General features: G+C 48.8%; 1 protein-coding gene across 1 annotated transcript in view; it reads right to left on the reverse strand.

Annotated features, from left to right (window-relative positions):
• Positions 1 to 13,343, reverse strand: part of LOC146821513 (uncharacterized) — a 436,639-nt gene that overhangs the window by 79,673 nt on the left and 343,623 nt on the right. The gene's annotated exons all lie outside the window — the stretch shown is intronic.

Below are 13,343 nucleotides of genomic sequence, written 5' to 3' on the forward strand. Positions count from 1 at the left end.
AAGAAATAGCAGTAATATACTAACTCATTTACAGAGGCTTCCATTCAGTCCACTTCATCCATTGGTCTGCTGGAGTATCATTCCTATGTTGCTTCCACCCCCCACAATGTGTAGCATACAGTCAAGCCAATTTCCACTATTGGCTTACCTGACTGTAAATGAAGGCATTTATCCACACACCAAGTAGCCCCCTTCGGTGCAAGGAACTAATAGTGCAATGTATTCTTTCACATTTAAAAAATATATACTGGCTTTTAGACAATTCTTGTTTTATTCAGGTACGAGTTTGGCAGCTCCTCCAACACTGCTATCAGGCCGCTAATGAGTTGTTTGTATTCATAATAAAAAAACAATCATAAACAAAATTATTATTGGCAAAGTCAAAAGGTGAGCAGCCAGCACAAGACCTATTGGCTTTGCCAATGTTTATTTACTGGATGATAAACTCTTTGTGGACAGAGCCTGAGTGTAGCTCAGATATGCCAACAAGCTCTCATCTTTATTTATTTCTGGGCTGCACCGAGGCATTAATGCTTTTGGGGGGGTCATCTGAGAGTGGACACTGTTGCAAAAGAGGTGGATTTCCCAGGACCTGCTTCCTAGACTCAGGGGCCTCCGCAATGCCCTGCCAGAATGGGTTAGCTTTCCTTCATTATGTGCCATGAGAGACTGAAATACAGCAGCGGCCCCGGTGATAGCAGCACTGCAACCAGAAGTGAGCTAGAAGGGGGAGAAGAGCAGCACTGAGCTGTCCTATCTGCTAGTGCCTCGAGGGAACCCCACTGACTCGCACAGCTGTCGCAGCAAAAATATCCAAGTGAAGTAATTCACTCTGAACAGTGGGTGGAGTGCTTCAATACACAGGGGTGATTGGACCTTCTGCTGCATGACAAGAGTTTGAACCCTCAGGAATGACCAGATGTGAGTACACTGGGGCTGCGGTCCCGAGCCAAGCATGCCTCCCAATAACGTATGTGCAGCTCAATTACCACTTCATTATGTATCCAGAGGCGAAAAAAAATTGGGGATAGAAGGAAAAGAGGGATTTCTTTGCAAGAAGGATTTCATCCTTCCGAGGGATTCCAGGCAAAGAGCCAGCTGACACTGGTTTGAGCTTGCTTCAAGGACAGACTTTGATAATATCAATGTTAAAATATCTGCAACAGTCCAACCAAAGGATAGAGACTAAAATAACTTCACAGAAAGGGGTCATGGGAGAAAATAAAGGGCGTGTTGAGAATAATGAGAAAGCGGTGGGCTTCTTAGACCTTCCCTATCATGGAGAAGTTGACAGGAGAAAACTGACAGCGGATGGTGCCCCTCAGGGATCACTTACCACATTAGCTAATAGTTTTCTGACCCAAATAGTGTCGAACATAAAACATTTGGAAACGAGGTGAGAGCTTGCACCTTGGAATATTTACCCTGCCCCCTTGATGGCTTTGGTAATTAGAAAATGACTGCACACATTCTCCTGGTCCCCACCCTTTGCGCATGCTTGGTAAATTACACAGCTGCTTTTGACAAGGTCAGCGGGAGCACACTCTGAGCAAAACTGACCAATTGGGAAATTCCACAGCCCCTTTTGAACGCTATTAGGTCACTCTACACAGCCACTTGGGTCAGAGTTAGAACAGCTTCTGGCAGTCATGTGACAGAACCTATACCAACACTAGACAAACAGGATGCATTTCAGCCCTATTGTTATTTTTAATTTACGCTGCAGCTATTGCATCAGCACCGGCCAGAGGTAGAACTTTTCCATCCAGTATTGAAACACAAAAGATTAAAATCCTGCAGAATGCAGATGACTTAGTTACCTTGGATCATACCAAACTAGGGTTACAGCGCACCCTGGATGAAGTGCATTAATTGTAACCAACAGAACAAACTAACAGCAAAAGAATCACAAACCAAGATAATGATAAATAAGCTTGTAAAACCGATTTTTAAGAGGGTCATTTTGACATGCAAGGATGCCCTGAGATGCTGTTTGAGCGGAGTAGATGTTTCTGAGTTATTGTACTTTGCAAAGTTTTTGAATATAACGTTTACAAAACTGAACGCGAACACCTTACACCCGAACGAACATCACTATCGGTGGTTTTGTTAGAGATATTCTTAAACTTCTGCTTTTTATTTATTGCTTTATCTTTTTAACTAATTGTGCCTTGTAATAATTTTAATTCATCGAACAGTCAAATTAATTCAAATTCAGTCAGTACAGTCACCAGACTGCATAACTGGGGCCCACAGCTCTGGAATCACAGAGTGAAGATAAAGCTGCTCTAGAAAATCCCACGGAGCCAGAGGGTGAATTATGAGGGGAAAGATATTCGATTTTGCCCAGGCAGGATCGCTTGAGAGTTACATAGGTACCATACAGAGGGCTGAGTTGGCGCGGGAGGATTACAAGGCACGAGCTCTCCTTCCTGCCTGAAAATGTTGGATGAACTAGGTTGCACGATTAGTCTGGTGTTTCTCTCCTTCGTTTTTAAGACACGGAGGGAGACTTCTTAGAGTTTGGCCTTAAGAAAATATTTTTGACATAGTAGTAGATATATGTGTTTTTTTGATAAACAGACTTTATTGGATTTTTGCACAGATGGTACAGCAAGACACACAATTATTACAGCAGAAAGTGATACAGCAGTTAACCAGGGCACAGACCAAAAAGGTGGTATGATATCATGGTTTAGAAGCAACACATAAACACATATACCGATGGGTTTGGCCCTCAACTAACTGTTCCAGCAACTTCCCCTATACCTTGCCTCATGGACAAATTCCCGGGCCTCATAGACAGGTCGCTCCTGTTGTGCACACTAATCCACCCCCGACTGCATTGCAAAAGGGTGGAAGGGCAGGGTTTTTCCAGCGAGCAGCAATGTCCTATTTGGCCCCCATGAGGGCTGTACTCAAAAAGCTAGATCTGCCCTTGAGCCCCTGGAGCCTTCCAGGGCACCCAGCAAGAGCACCAAGGTTGAAGGGCGACCTTTCAACCCAGCACTTCAGTTAATTCCCCCACCACTGCAGTCCAAAACTCCTGAATCCTGGGGCACAACCACATCATATGGCAGAAGTCAGCAGGATCATCCCGCAGCTCAGGTACGTGGGTACAGGATGGAGACCCGCCCGGTGCAACCTAGCCGGAGTACGGTAGACACAATATTGATAATATGCCTGAATCAGGCGAAGCCTGGAGGAGATGGACCTAAATGCCATCATTGCTTCCTGCCAATTGTCATCCTCAAGGGAACTCAGCCAGCTCTCCCATCGAGACCTAAGGTGATCCAGGATACCCGGGGCATTGATTCTCAATGTACAGTACATTTTGGGGACCCCTCCCTTGCCCAGTGCACCCATAAGAAGCTTGGCCTCCAGCGGGCTAAACGCAGGGAGAGGGTTGGTCTGAGATGCATGAGTGTGGAGTGCGTGTCGCAGTTGGAGGTATTGGTAGAATTGTGTGGTGGTAAGTGTATAGGTATCTTGGAGTTGCTGAAAGGACCGTATGTGCAACCCTGACCACACATCACCCAGCTGCGAGATGCCAATGAGGTCCCATATCCTGAATCCTTGTAGCGCTGCCATCTCATGCACCCAGGTGCAGTGCCAGAGGGGAGTTTGCAGAAATGTTGTGTCCTAATGAGTGTGGTGGAGTGCATCCTTTCAGGTGAGTAAAACCCCTCTGGTCACTGAGGGAGCGGCCCGGGGGATCGGGGATCCATAAAGCATGGCCCACAATCTGATGGAACCCCAAAAGTGATAACTTAAGTAGGTACGCGGGATCTGACCAACCCCAGTTGAACCAGTCATGTAAATACCAGAAGTTGGGAGGCAAGGCAATAAATATACAAATTGGCAATATCTAAGTCTCCATCATACGGGGCATGTTGCAATGGGCAAGTGTGATGCAAAGTCCAGACGTGTACCACAGAAAGCAGGTCACATCTCTATCCAGGGTACGGATCTATGCCTGCTGTATAAATATTGGGAAATTATGAAAGGCATAAAGAAATCTCTGCAGGATCATCATCTAACATAGGGCTATGCAGCCCATCACATTCAATGGAAGGGATTGTCATTTGTTGAGGTCTTCTTTAACCTTCCACGTCAAAGGCCCAAGGTAGAGGTACCAGATAAGTTTGGGGTGAAGTGCCACCCAGACACCTAGGTATTTAAAACTGAGATGGAGTATAGGGATATTGTCCTGCCAATCAAAACAATCTCAGGTTGGAGCCAGAGGCACCAGCACCGATTTAGAGGGGTTCACCCGGAGGCCCGAGGCCACTCCAAAACACTGGAGGATGTGGGGGCAGTGGGATTTGCTCACCATAGGGTCTGCAAGGTGAAGAAGGACCTCAATCATGTAGTGGGCTATGTGGTACACATGTTTCTCGCTCCACCTCCATCTGCGCTTCTGAGCATCACATATGGCCATGTCTGAACTGGGGTGGCAGAGTGGGCTAAAGAACGGTGATGGATCAAACCCAGATCTGTTGACTGGGTGTGAGTGTTTGATTGGTTCTGATGCTCCGTCCATCACCACCCCCTTTTGTACCGCTTTGTCCGCCATAAGTTGGCAGGGTATGCTCAGACGTGAGTCCCTTGCTCACTTTGCCACTGGATTCAAGCAAGCCTGGCTGAAGACGGCTGAAATGCCAGAAACCGGTCCTAGGAAGCTTGTTTCCGGTCCAGGGAAGGCATGGCTTGGCAGTTCGGGCTGGACTGTTCCCATGAGGCACAGGGTCAGACTGATTTGCATATGGCCATGTCTGAACTGGGGTGGCAGAGTGGGCTAAAGAACGGTGATGGATCAAACCCAGATCTGTTGACTGGGTGTGAGTGTTTGATTGGTTCTGATGCTCCGTCCATCACCACCCCCTTTTGTACCGCTTTGTCCGCCATAAGTTGGCAGGGTATGCTCAGACGTGAGTCCCTTGCTCACTTTGCCACTGGATTCAAGCAAGCCTGGCTGAAGACGGCTGAAATGCCAGAAACCGGTCCTAGGAAGCTTGTTTCCGGTCCAGGGAAGGCATGGCTTGGCAGTTCGGGCTGGACTGTTCCCATGAGGCACAGGGTCAGACTGATTTGCATATGGCCATGTCTGAACTGGGGTGGCAGAGTGGGCTAAAGAACGGTGATGGATCAAACCCAGATCTGTTGACTGGGTGTGAGTGTTTGATTGGTTCTGATGCTCCGTCCATCACCACCCCCTTTTGTACCGCTTTGTCCGCCATAAGTTGGCAGGGTATGCTCAGACGTGAGTCCCTTGCTCACTTTGCCACTGGATTCAAGCAAGCCTGGCTGAAGACGGCTGAAATGCCAGAAACCGGTCCTAGGAAGCTTGTTTCCGGTCCAGGGAAGGCATGGCTTGGCAGTTCGGGCTGGACTGTTCCCATGAGGCACAGGGTCAGACTGATTTGCATATGGCCATGTCTGAACTGGGGTGGCAGAGTGGGCTAAAGAACGGTGATGGATCAAACCCAGATCTGTTGACTGGGTGTGAGTGTTTGATTGGTTCTGATGCTCCGTCCATCACCACCCCCTTTTGTACCGCTTTGTCCGCCATAAGTTGGCAGGGTATGCTCAGACGTGAGTCCCTTGCTCACTTTGCCACTGGATTCAAGCAAGCCTGGCTGAAGACGGCTGAAATGCCAGAAACCGGTCCTAGGAAGCTTGTTTCCGGTCCAGGGAAGGCATGGCTTGGCAGTTCGGGCTGGACTGTTCCCATGAGGCACAGGGTCAGACTGATTTGCATATGGCCATGTCTGAACTGGGGTGGCAGAGTGGGCTAAAGAACGGTGATGGATCAAACCCAGATCTGTTGACTGGGTGTGAGTGTTTGATTGGTTCTGATGCTCCGTCCATCACCACCCCCTTTTGTACCGCTTTGTCCGCCATAAGTTGGCAGGGTATGCTCAGACGTGAGTCCCTTGCTCACTTTGCCACTGGATTCAAGCAAGCCTGGCTGAAGACGGCTGAAATGCCAGAAACCGGTCCTAGGAAGCTTGTTTCCGGTCCAGGGAAGGCATGGCTTGGCAGTTCGGGCTGGACTGTTCCCATGAGGCACAGGGTCAGACTGATTTGCATATGGCCATGTCTGAACTGGGGTGGCAGAGTGGGCTAAAGAACGGTGATGGATCAAACCCAGATCTGTTGACTGGGTGTGAGTGTTTGATTGGTTCTGATGCTCCGTCCATCACCACCCCCTTTTGTACCGCTTTGTCCGCCATAAGTTGGCAGGGTATGCTCAGACGTGAGTCCCTTGCTCACTTTGCCACTGGATTCAAGCAAGCCTGGCTGAAGACGGCTGAAATGCCAGAAACCGGTCCTAGGAAGCTTGTTTCCGGTCCAGGGAAGGCATGGCTTGGCAGTTCGGGCTGGACTGTTCCCATGAGGCACAGGGTCAGACTGATTTGCATATGGCCATGTCTGAACTGGGGTGGCAGAGTGGGCTAAAGAACGGTGATGGATCAAACCCAGATCTGTTGACTGGGTGTGAGTGTTTGATTGGTTCTGATGCTCCGTCCATCACCACCCCCTTTTGTACCGCTTTGTCCGCCATAAGTTGGCAGGGTATGCTCAGACGTGAGTCCCTTGCTCACTTTGCCACTGGATTCAAGCAAGCCTGGCTGAAGACGGCTGAAATGCCAGAAACCGGTCCTAGGAAGCTTGTTTCCGGTCCAGGGAAGGCATGGCTTGGCAGTTCGGGCTGGACTGTTCCCATGAGGCACAGGGTCAGACTGATTTGCATATGGCCATGTCTGAACTGGGGTGGCAGAGTGGGCTAAAGAACGGTGATGGATCAAACCCAGATCTGTTGACTGGGTGTGAGTGTTTGATTGGTTCTGATGCTCCGTCCATCACCACCCCCTTTTGTACCGATTGGTTTGATCCCCAGCACAAAGAAGAGAGAAGACAAGGGACAGACCTGCCTAGTCCCCCTTTCAATAGAAAAGACATTGGAGAGCACACTGTTAACCTGGACCCACACTGTGGGATTAGAGTACAGCGCCCAGACTAGCCCACTGAAGCAGGCCCGATCACCTCAAGTATCCTCAGTCCACAGTATTGAATGCCTTATCAAAATCAATTATAAGCAAGGCCAGCCTGGATGGAAGGAGAGGATGGCGGGCTAGGGCCACGCGAAGGAGCTGGAGGCAATTCCTTGTACTGCGGGCCAGCATAAAGCCTCATTGATCCAGGTGTATGAGTGTGTGGAGAACCTGCTTAAGGCGGGTGGCCAGAAGCATGGCAAAGTTCTTGACCTCACCGTTAATGAGTGATATTGGACAATAGTCAGCGCAGGCCGCTGAGGGGGGGGGGGGGGCTGCGTTTTTTGGGATTACCCAGATTGTAGTAGCATATATCGCCGGAGCAAAGGCACCCTTCTGCGCTACTTCGTTGTAGAGGGCAAGAAGTTGGGGAGTCAGATTGTCCCGGAATGTTGTGTAGTACTCTGCGGGGATCCATCAATCCAACTGCCCCAACCTCTTCAGCTGTGAAGGGCTAGTCTAGTATTCGATCCTCAGCTCGGGAGAGGCGAGGAAGAGGCATATCATTAAGAACCTGGGTGGCAGAATCAGAGTCCGCCTAAGAAGAAGCCACGTATAGGTGGTTGTAGTAGTGGGCAAATGTTTGTGCTATCTCCGGGAGAGTATGGTGAGTATTATCAAGTTCACTGGTGATTTTGTGCACAATTCTGTTTGCAAGTGGACGAGAGATCAACCAGTATAACAGCTTTCTATTTTATCTCCCCGCCCTTAGACCCTGTCTATCATGGGGTACCATAGGTGCTTAGCATCCTCTTGGGATTGGAGTTGGATTTCCTCACACAAGAGGTTCAGTTGCCAAGGAACTCCGTCATGAAGGTCTGTCATAGGGCTTCCCCCCAAATGGAGGGCACAAATTCGCCCCTTGGCATATCCCCTTATGGTCACCTTACTGGCGTAGGATAAGTGACTGCCATCAGGATTACACAGTTATCAAGTTTCAGGAATGGATGCCTCTGTGCCCTGAAACAAATAGTAACTGGACAGGGCTCTGCAATAAGTCAGTGTCTGCCAGTAGCTTGGCAGGAGGAGGGAAAGTCTCAGTCAGAAGGCCCTTGTGATTCATCTGGTGTCCCACAGCATCAGAGGCCCAGAGGGATTGTTTCGAGGATGCAGACTGGCCTCATGTTTGGGAGGAAACTGAGGAAGATTTGGGTCTTATAGTATTGTGTCTCTTTCATGAGCGAGGACGGTAGTGCCGCGGTTCAGATGCTGTTTCTGTTCAAGATGGCCTGGCGAGTCCAGCCCCTCACAGGGAGGCCTCGCCAGGTCCATGAGGTGGGCGCTCCTCTGTGAGCCAAGTCAAAGCAGACTCCGGGGTATTGAAGAAGAAGGACTTGTTTGCATGGACCATTCGGAGCTTGGCTGGGAATAGAAGGTGATGCTGAAGGTCAAGTTCCCAGAGCTTCTGCTTGACCACCAGGTAAGAGCATTGCTGCTGAACCTCCCTGGTGTCGTTGGGAAAGAGGCGAACCTTGGCATAACCACAGCGGAGGTCAGCGCGGGAATGAACCTCTTTCAAGATTGCGTCTCTATCCCTGAAGTTCAGAATTCAAGCAATCATCGGCCAGGGAGGTGCTTCAGGGGGCAGTTTAGGAGTCAGTGCCATGTCTGTCCTCTCTATTGCAACCAGGGGGACATCTGGACCAGGGGCATCCAGGACTTGATCCAAGTTTGAAGGTATTCTGTGACTTTTGAGATTCAATGCCCTCCGGAATTCCAACCACACGCACGTTATTGCATCTAGATCAGTGTCTTCAGTGTGGTGATGTAGCTCCGTCGTATGTGTGAGAAGGCTGGTGCCTGAGGAGTAGTGACATCATCCTCCACTGTGCATAAGCGGATTTCAGCCTCCATGATCCTGGCTGAAGCATTACACAGGTCCTGGCATAGCAGGGCAACGTCCACACGCACCTCAACTATCTTGGCTTCCACAGCAGTCCGGGAGGACTATTGCGAGATTTCTCTCCACCAAGGATGCCTTTATGGCACAGTTGGCCCCATTCTGACCGGACCTGAGTCCAGGGGTGTTCTGTTCCATGCGGGTCTGAAAGGTCACCAGGAGAGCAGGTTTATCTTTGGACATGTCGATAGGGGGGACGTGGCAGAACGACACACTTCCTCAGCAGGGGACCCGATCCGCTTGCCACAATACTGCGGCATCACGAGCAGCCGAGCCCTAGGGAATAGTGCACTTCACCCAGTCCAAAGGGATTTATGCAGCTGATGAGCAGGGGGACTAGCAAGTTCTGCAGTGAGGTGAGGCGAGGTGAACGAGCACCGCAGAGCATCCGCCGAGCCTCAGCCGAGCCTCCGCCGAGATGAGGCTGGACCACAGAGACAACACGAGCTGGGCCGGTCCTAGTCAACCGGGCCCAGCCCTCACCGTCGAGAGCGCTGAGAGCTTTGTACAGTTAGTGGGTTGCAGGCAGGTAGGCCGTAGACATGTGTCAACCACAGGGGAGTGTGCGTTGGGGTGGCACCACCACTTGTGAAGCCCTAGTCTTTGGGGGACAGATCACCATTCCAAGGGCCTCAGGGCCACAAGTCAACCAGGCCCGCCGTCACTGTAGCAGGAGTTGGAAGTGTTAGGGGGCCACTTGGGAGGTCCAAAGTCAATAGGTAGTTGCCCTCGCATAGTTGTACCTTCAGGCTCCTGTCCGGGTGACCCAAGAGGCATCAGCAAACCTGTACGCTGGGGGCCAGGGCAAAGTCCTCCAGGGCAGCGCCCAGTGGCCGGGGGGCCCATCCGCCATCGCCACCGACAGGCACAGGCACCTGGAGCCAGCATAATCGCAGTCCAGGAACAAGAAAGCTAATCAAAGGCTGTGGGCTATCAGAGCCTGGTCAGGATGCATTTGCAGAGGCTCCTGCTCTCCTGGGACAGGAACCAACCTGCGGTGCAAGCGGCCTTGGGTCGGGCAAGGAGCAGGAGCCCGGGACCAGACGAGGTCAGAAGGAGGCCCACCTTCCCCAAGGGTCAGGCCAGTGGCGTCTCGCAAGTGGCCGCAAGGGCCTCTGCCACAGAGTGTGTAGGCCCCTGGACGGGGATGCTGGAAGGTATATGGAGGTGGGGAGCAATCTCCCGAGCAGGTAGTGGCCGGGATCTCCAGGCAGTAGCTCAGGTCGATGGGGGGCGATGGGATCCCAGGTTGTGGTGCTGATGGGAGCCAGTGATGAGGCAGCGTCCAGGCTGCCATGTTGGGGGGGAATGCGGATTGTTGGCAAATGGTAGGCAGACAGGGCATCCACACCTAGCCACGGGAGGTCATCACAGCAGGTAGGTCCAGGGGCACTGAGAAGCACTTCTTAGCAAAGAGGAGGCGTCCCAATGGTGATGGATGGGGGCGGATGACGGTGTGGTCCGGAGGACTCAGAGTGCGACCACCATCTTGCCGCTCCAAACAGCACCCATTGATATATGTGTTAAGAGGCTTAGCGGTTGCAGTTCACAAAACCCTACTTTCTTTTCCCCAGCCCTTGGTCTAGGAGTCAAGTCCATAGATCGACATTTGGGGTATAAAAACATGGAGGCAATAATAGAAACCTGGAGTTCCTCGCTCCTTACCATAAATGTTAACATGTGGGACTACACAGCTGTGTTTAATTGTGTGTACCATGCATGTTGCCTTTGCTTTCTCCAATTAGGATTACAGAAACATAAAAAATGTAATTCCGACACTGTATGAATTACCTTAGCATGGATCAAAAACACCAAAAGGCCACTGAGTGTGAAGGTCTGACTATCAGTCAGCTTACTAAAGTCACTGTTATAAAGTCAAGCACAGAGTTCCTTGCTAGCAGCGGTCTCCCAAACATATTCAAATTCCACCTAAAATCAAGGCATTCTGCTCAGTCAAATGTTGTTTATGTGAACTACTGGAATACCTATGTGTTTTCATATATTTTATAATATTTGGTTAATACTAGACTTTCTCCAAAATATTCTAAGACAGGAATTTGAATATCAAATTTGGAATATGCCTCTTTTCCCCGCATACCATTACCCCGCATGTTGTTACAACGCAGTTGTTACAACGACCGCGTTTTAACAACGGATACCATCACCTGGCAAGTCGTAAAAACGACTTGCGGAAGGGGGCGCTAGATGTTGGAATAGTAAAATTTACTATTCCAACTCCAGTCTGTGCAGACTGTAGGGAAGGTGTTGGATTTTAAATCCAACACCTTCTCCCCCCTCCGCAAGTCATTGTAACGACTCGCGGGGTAATGGTATGCGTTGTCACAACACGGTCGTTGTTATGGTTGTTTATCTCAAATTTGCCTCTTGGACTGCTTGGGCAAAGTTGTTTTTTTCGAATATTCTTGGGCTGGGGTTGTCTCGGAGGCACACACACACAGTGAATAAGGAAGCAAGTTCATGAGTGTGTCTTAAAGGCAGGACAGGGGCAGCAGTCTGTCTGTGTGCAAGTATAGGAGCGGTTCAGAAATAAGCAAGTATACGTCTTACTGCTTAATTTGGAACATAATGAGTGCCGATGCCCAAAGAGGTGCTCAGAAGCGCGCAGCCGGCGCTATTAAATGTCAGCACAGCGAACACCAAGAAAGCATAACCTGGAAACCACCTCAGGGCTCTTTAATCGGCTACCAGACACTATCCGCCAATTTATCTCACAATTACAGGTTCATGCTTTCTCCTTTTGTGACAATATTTCCGTCTTTCGCTTCCTCTTTCTTCCCTATTTGTTTGTACTTTCCTCTCTTACACTCAGGAAATGTGTGATGATGTAAAATAAGTAGTGGTCCCCATAAATGAGTGCCCTCATCAGCAACCACAGGTTCAAATTCCTAATGTTAAGAACATGGGGTATGATGGGTACAACTTAGTAAAGCCATTACTTTCAGGGCCTTGTGAGATGACCAGCAGCAGCCAACAATGTTTTAGAGAAGACACATCTACTATTGCATAATTAAAGAGGTGTCCTAATATAACTTATGATTGGGTGCTATCTTCTGTGTCTGAGAATTCTCACCCTTCTGCTTCTTCACCTGGTTTGATTCCTTCTTCAAGTGCATAGCTGCCTTGTGCTGCTTCTTTTCCCAGGTTTTCTTTCTCAGTGGCCACATCCACTGTTATAGCTACATTTCAGTTGTAGCTGGAAGTAGTCCCTCCATGATTGACCTAAAAATTAACAGCACTCCAATGCAAGCGGCAATTCCTGCACCTGCCTAAGACTGCCTCGTCGACCCCCCTGGGACTGTGGCCCCACCAGAGATTTCAGGTTGCTCACTTATTGTCCTGAAGATGATCTTAAGTCCCTAAAAGATCGAAACGCCATTGATCCCTACAACAGGAACTTCCCCAATTGTACTTACTCATGCAAAGTTCCTATTTCTGTTGTCAATGTGATGTTATGTTTTAGTTTACCTCACCTTGTCACATCACACACTTTTCACTTTATGTGAGCACCTGGTAACTCTGACTATTGCTAAACATGCATGTGTAAAATAAATTGTCTATTTTAACCGCATATGCTCTCCGACTACTTTTTTGCTCGCTTAATGATTAATTGTCTAGCTTAAATAATAACCTTGTGTCCCCCTGAGGGACCTTACTTTTTGCACAGGACCCTATTGAGCCAACACTGAACCTCTGTTTCCCTAAACACATGGGGTCCTGTGGAAAGCATGTGTGGTCTCAGTGAGCCAGAAATGACCCTAGTGTATTGGAGAAAGCAGCCACTACCAAACAAGCAGCAAGCCATTCCTTTGCCTATAGAGTTCAAGTTCAAGGTCAAACATAAAGTTTATTCAGACCATTTGGTCCTTAAACCACAACTCATACATTGTCATTTAAAACATTTACACATTATAAAATTATTCCTAACATTACAAATCATATTTTCCTTAAAACTTCATTCCAAACAGTTTTAAAACACAATATTATTTCATTTTAGATTGTGATACGCTTTTCTGCACTTAAGCCTCTAATGAAGTAGGGAACTTATATACACCCTGCATATACTTTCCAATGGCTATCGCGATATCTAGATTTTCCATATACGCAAGAATCTCCCACGCTTGCAAGCGCGCCTTTACATCATACCTTAAAAAGATCGGGCGAAGAAATAATTTAGGTAAATTTAAAAATTTTCGACAATCCAATAAAATGTGTAGAATGTTACATTTCATCCCCATCTTACACATGCATTTACCATCAGGTTGCATTAGTTCAGAATTTATTGCACTATTTGTTACAGCCGGATTAATACCAATTCTTATCCTAAGAACTTCCATTCTTAACCATCGATTCGGTAATATGTCTAA

The sequence above is a fragment of the Triturus cristatus genome, chromosome 6 (genome assembly GCF_964204655.1).
Source record: "Triturus cristatus chromosome 6, aTriCri1.1, whole genome shotgun sequence".
Taxonomy (NCBI): domain Eukaryota; kingdom Metazoa; phylum Chordata; class Amphibia; order Caudata; family Salamandridae; genus Triturus; species Triturus cristatus.